This window comes from Dendropsophus ebraccatus, chromosome 2 (genome assembly GCF_027789765.1).
Source record: "Dendropsophus ebraccatus isolate aDenEbr1 chromosome 2, aDenEbr1.pat, whole genome shotgun sequence".
Taxonomy (NCBI): Eukaryota; Metazoa; Chordata; class Amphibia; order Anura; family Hylidae; genus Dendropsophus; species Dendropsophus ebraccatus.
This window is the reverse complement of record NC_091455.1, coordinates 193338831-193344780: the sequence shown is the minus strand read 5'-3', so window position 1 is coordinate 193344780 and position 5950 is coordinate 193338831. Positions and strand designations below refer to the sequence as shown.

At 43.5% G+C, this 5950-nt stretch overlaps 1 long non-coding RNA gene across 1 annotated transcript; it reads right to left on the bottom strand.

Moving 5' to 3' along the window:
* Positions 1-3291: 3291 nt before the first annotated feature.
* LOC138784824 (uncharacterized) lies at positions 3292-4948 on the bottom strand. Its single transcript, XR_011361953.1, has 3 exons — positions 4892-4948; positions 3690-3789; positions 3292-3587 (listed from the first exon to the last, which is right to left on the bottom strand). It is a non-coding gene; the product is annotated as an uncharacterized lncRNA (long non-coding RNA).
* Between the last annotated feature and the right edge of the window lie 1002 nt (positions 4949-5950).

Sequence of the window (5950 nt, the reverse complement as noted above, 5' to 3'; positions counted from 1 at the left end):
CACCATAAACACTTTGCTTTCCAGTGGGTTTGGGCTGGTGATCACAGGACCCAGCAAGTGGTGTAACTACCATGGAGACAGACCATTCAGTTGCCATTGGGCCTGTGCAGCAGGGGGGCGCAGGCTACCTGGCAGAGCGTGACCTGCCTCCGTGGTACTAGTGGCCACCTCTCGGCAGCTCTCACAGCAGTAGGGACCCTTACCAAACCACCCACCTACTACATAAGTACCACGGGAAAAGAGCAGAAGCCGCCACAGTAGCTGTCTGCATTGCAGCGCATGTACACAGAGAGAACACCAGGGGGGGCCACAGAAAACACTCCCTGTGTGGAGCGTGGTCTATCGTCATGGTAGCAGCACTGTACCTCAAGCCACAAGAGTCCTCTCCACGCACATACCTTGCCTGGTGCAGTGTTCTTTTGTTCTCCCAGCTCCCAGGCTACAACCGATAATAATTATGCACCACAGGGTCTTCCATCCCTAAGTACCAGTCTGCCATTCGGAATAAAGGATGCTTTAAACATAAATAATTAATAATATTGATGATGGTGAATGGATCTGTGAGTCACCGCTCCATTTATTCTCTATGGGTGAGTGTTGCACTTGGCCATCTTTGGCAGCTCTATAGATAGGCACGAATGGGCAACTCACCTCTCAATTCATAACAAAAGCCAGGGGCCTTGGTCTAGGATTGGATAGGAGATAAGAAGTTTTAAATCAGAATACCCCTTTATTTTTAAAGTGTCACTGTCGTTTACATTTTTTTTGCAGAAATCAATAATACAGGCAATTATAAGAAACTTTGTAATTGGGTTTATTAGCCAAAGAAGGCATTTTTATAATCAAAAAACAGTTTGAAGCTCTCCCCCCTGTCTTCATGGTTTTCTATGGAGAGGGGAGCGGTTGAGGGAGATGAGGCACAAAAACAGGACAAAACAAAGAGTTAATTTACAGCTACATCACCGGGCTATCTCCTCTGAGGTCAGCACTGACTTCTCTGACCTCTGAATAGGCTTTCACACAGGTCCTGCTGTGTAATCCTTTGTTCTCTGCTCTCTGCTGCTGAATAATCTCCCTCCTCCCCTCCCATAGGTTACACAGGGCTCGACTGATGTAAAAGAGTCGAGATCTCCTGGTAATGAGCAGTGAATGAGAGAGGAGGGGGGAGGGGGCTGGGGAAAGTCTTTTTGAATGCAGATAATGGCATATTTGTCTAATAAACCCAATTACAAAGTTTCTTAAGACCGCCTGTACTATTGATTTCTGCAAAAAAAATTAAATAAAAATATGACAGTGACACTTTAAGCAACAAGGAGCTATTTTATTAAAGGGAAAAGTGGGGGTTCAGGACTACTGCACTATATGTTGCAGGTAGCTTTCCCTTTCCGGATCTGTTATGGAAACAAGTACTGTAGATTTGATTCACCTTTCTTCGTTTTATCCTCTTAAAACCTTCCTTACCCTACTATTTCCTATTATGCATATTGCAGCTCCTTCTAAGCACATATGAATTCCTCAGCTAGCGGAGTGACACTAATAGGATATTTATGAACATCAAAGGGAATGGATGCAAAAATAGCATCATTAACTAGTCTTCTTTAATTTCTATGGGAGTAATAAAGCATTGTACTGAAACACTTCATTAGCTGCTAAGGTAAGGAACGGAAAAACACTGGCAGCCTATTAGCCCTGAATTCACTTTAATTGTGTTTCTTCTTCTTGTCTATGGGCGAAAATCAATCCAATGTGATGGAAAACAGAGCAAGGAACACTTTGCTGTATATGTGACATTCGGAGAGGCAAAATGATATAATATGTATGTAACAACTGATTGTCATTATTCCAAAGGAAATGCATTACTTAGATGTAATCCACGTATGTTAGGCTCCTCTTATACATTACGTCTCGCTGTATCTGCTGTATATAATTCATGATGCCGGAGGCTTCTATCATCAACCTCTTTCCATATGCCTCTGCTCCGGCATATGGCTATTGTACAGAGCCTTCCTCCATAGGGACAAAGTCGGCCATGTCTGGCTGCAGCTTGCCCTGGAAATAACAGCGGATGGCCAGGAGTTTCTGAAGCCAGGTCGGCAGTGATCAGCTGATCGGCAAGTTCAGTAAGTGATCTAGGCGTAGAACAAGGCACATTCTTAAATTAAAATATACTTTTGGCATTATACATATATAAAATATTCGGATCTGGTTTAAAAGACCTCATTGAGAAATCACCACTCCATATAAGTTGTGCTGGGTATACAGGGAAAAATTCTGATCCCATAAATGGGTTAAAGGGTTTATCCAGCACTACAAAAACATGGTCACTTTTCCCCCTCTCTTGTCTCCAGATTGGGTGGGGTTTGAAACTCAGTTCTATTGAAGTAAATGGAGGTTACTTGCAAACCGCACCTGAACTGGAGACAAGAGTGGGGCAAAAGTGGCCATGATGGAGAGCTCTGTGATAGTTCAGAATAATAATAATTACAAAAAAAAAAAAACTGACAGGACTCCTTGAAAACATAGTACGAGTCCTGATAGCCCTGCCCACATCTGCTATCAGCTGTCACTCAGGTTAGGTAAAACTTTCACCTATTAAAGTGGAACTATCAGCAGGTTGGAACAATCTAACCTGCTGATAGCTCCCTATTGCTCATGGGGTGTTGAGGAGGTATTTTTCTTACCTTCATCCTCAGTGCCGTTCCCATGCAATTTTAATGTAGCCTTGTCCAGTAGGGCCGCTTGGAGCGCTGCCCTGTTCCCAGAACACCATTCTGCCACTGGATGGCCCATCCCTTCTAATCATTGTCATTAGACCGAAACGAATCAGCGAGTCTGTGCTCCAAATGGCCTTACCGGACACAGAGTTGCATTAAAACTGCACCACAGAGGATAAAGGTGAGAGACATACCTTCATCCTCTGCACCCCATGAGTAATAGGGAGCTATCAGCAGGTTAGTTTCGTCTAACCTGCTGATAGTTCCCCTTTAATGCTCTCATTAAATCTACTCCAGCCATAAACAAATTCTGCCATAGTTGATCATAAATGTATTGGACTAGTGATGTCATTTAACCATCTACTTGCCACTGTGAAAGCTGGCATGGGCATCTAAATGGTTAGACATCACTAGTCAGTGGCGATTGGTTGCCATGGCAGCCAGAGGTCTTTTGAAGGCCTCTGCACCTGCTATGTAAAATCTGCTATTAGAGCCTGCCATAGGCAGACAGTACTAGTAGATCTCTGCTCTGACAGTATACTGCAATACAATCATATTGCAGTGTACTGTATGAGCAATCGAAATATTACTTATCCAAGCATTTTATAGGTATAGCTATAAGGCAAGGAAAGGTTGGTTCCCCTTCAGTTTCTGCCGTTCATGGAATACTTAAAGTAAACAATATAACTTAGGGGCTTCTCCACTCTGTGTTTCTTGTGTAGTGATATAAGTTACAATGGTTGCCCCACTCCCTATGGTGCAGGCACAGTGGCAGTGACCAGGCGTTCTGTAGTTCTTCAAAATCGGCTACTGTGCACTCATCCGCCGCTGTTGTTATCTTTCTGAAAATCTCTCCACAACTGGTTGAGCACACTAAATAAAAGATGAAGACAGTAATGATTACAAGGAAATGATGATGAATAATGTGAAAGCGCCTTGTAAATAAACAGATATGTTTGAGCTAGTTCCACATACCATGTAAAGAAGCCTGGGATGGCGGATGGCTCGCCTCATCTGCTGCGGGGCCATGTTTAGATGAAGCATTGTCAGTAACAATAAGGTCAGAAGCTAAAAGCTGGTTTAAGAAATAGACAATTGGTAATTCTTTCCCCCTCCAGACTATAAGCTCCGTAAGTCGAAACATTTGTGGTTTTTTTTCTTCTTCTATATTTGTGGCTGGCACGCAACAAACATATGGAAAACGCTTTGTTCCGTAGGAATGTACAGTAGGTGTAGGAAATGTTAGAGTTGGTTTCAGCTGTTTGTATGGAAAAATAGTAGATTGACTGGATCAGTTTCAAGCCAAATCCGGAATTCAATAACATGCTATATTCCCAGCCACCCTCAGCAGCGAGTTTGGTTGGGCATGTGGGCAATAGGTTATAGTGCCCGGTTATGCATTAACTGTTTCCATGGCCAGTCTAAGAAGAGGGAAACATTACTGATCTCTTTTGCAACCAGCTGCCAACTGCTCCTCACCATGCCCAGATAATCAAGTGTTAAATAGCTAATATTTACCTAAAGGTGTATTTCCATCTCATCTTTTATCCCCTATCCATAAGATAGGACATAATAAGCTGATCCGTGGGGGGTTCAGTCACTGGGACCCCAATTATTCCAAAAACAGAGATGCAATCGCCCCTGTAATGAATGGAGTGTTCACCATACTTACTTGGCCAATGTGCCCAGTGCTCAATTAATTCGCTATGAAAATGGAGCGCAGGTTGGGGTGGTCATGCCGGCACAGTAGGCTCTCCATTTATTACGGGGACAATAACATCTCAGTTGTTGACATCAGTGGGGGTCCCTATGGATAGTTAAAGGGGATCTTACACTTCCATTTTTTTTTTATAGCAGACCCTACGTAGCAGCAGCAGCAGCATAGAGGACATTACAGAGCTGTGAACAGTCTAAGCTACAGGTGTAAAACCCATGACCCTCCAGCTGTTGGGAAACTACAAAGCTTTAACTGGCCATTCATGATGGGAATTGTAGTCTTGCAACAGCTGAAGGACCCCCGGTTTTGACACCCCTGGTCTAAGCTGTAAATTATAGCCAATGTGGATGTCATTCACAGGCCATCTGCAGCAAATTTTGGTTACTAATATTTGGGCAAATTTACTATTTCAGTGAAATCCCCTATAACAAGAATCATTACTTCATTTTAGCACGTTTACCAATGACTTTGTATATGAATAGGGCTCCATGAAGACATAGGGGAAATTCATCAAACATGGTGTAAAGTAAAACTGGCTCAGTTGCCCCTAGCAACCAATCAGATTTTACCTTTCATTTTCCAAAGAGTCTGTGAGGGATGAAAGGTGGAATCTGATTGATTGCTAGGGGCAACTGAGCCAGTTTCACTTTACAACATGTTTGATAAATCTCCCCCATAGCGTTACTGACAGGTTACAGAATGATCAAATGGTTGGCAAAACCACATTGTTTGTATTATTATGGAAACAAAAAGTGACCCTTCACCCCCTTGGAGGTAATAGCTTAAAGAGTCTTCTCTCTCTCTTTACACTTAGGATCGTATTACACGGCCTGATCAGTAATGTAAATGAGCGCTGATCTGCTAGATCAGCCCTCATTTACTGAGCCTACTACACGGTTCGATAATCGTGCAGCAAGCGCTGTACAGACATAGTTAGCGATGACTGTGCAGCCCTTGTAAAATAGTAAAGTATATACATACCTCTCCATGCTACCCAGTGCTTCCCCCCACTCCCCAGTGTCTTCCTGGCTTCTGCCCGCTGGCCACCGCCGCCGCAATAACTGTGAAACTGGTCCCTCCAGTGACAGGCTGCTTAACCAATCACTGGCCGCAGTGCTGTCCTGTCTCAGCCAGTGATTGGTTGAGCAGCTTGTCACTTCAGAGGCCGTCTCAGAAGTTCCACCAGGGCAGAAATGAGAGAAATGAGAGTGGGCAGAAGCACTGCGGAACATGGAGAGGTAACATATATACTTTATTTCTTTCTTTACATAGTCATCACCCATCAGCCATCAAAAGCATCGGCCACTGACCGCACATCACTACATGTAATAGTGATGCGCGGTCAGTGGCCAATGATTTTTGGTCAGGACAGAAAGAAACGATCAACCGATAATCGTTGTCAACGGTTGATCGCTGTTTTTTATTACACGGAGTGATAATCTGCCGATTCGGCCTGATTTGTCAGATTATCACTCCGTGTAATAGGGTCCTTATAGTCCACTGATGTTTGCATAAAAGT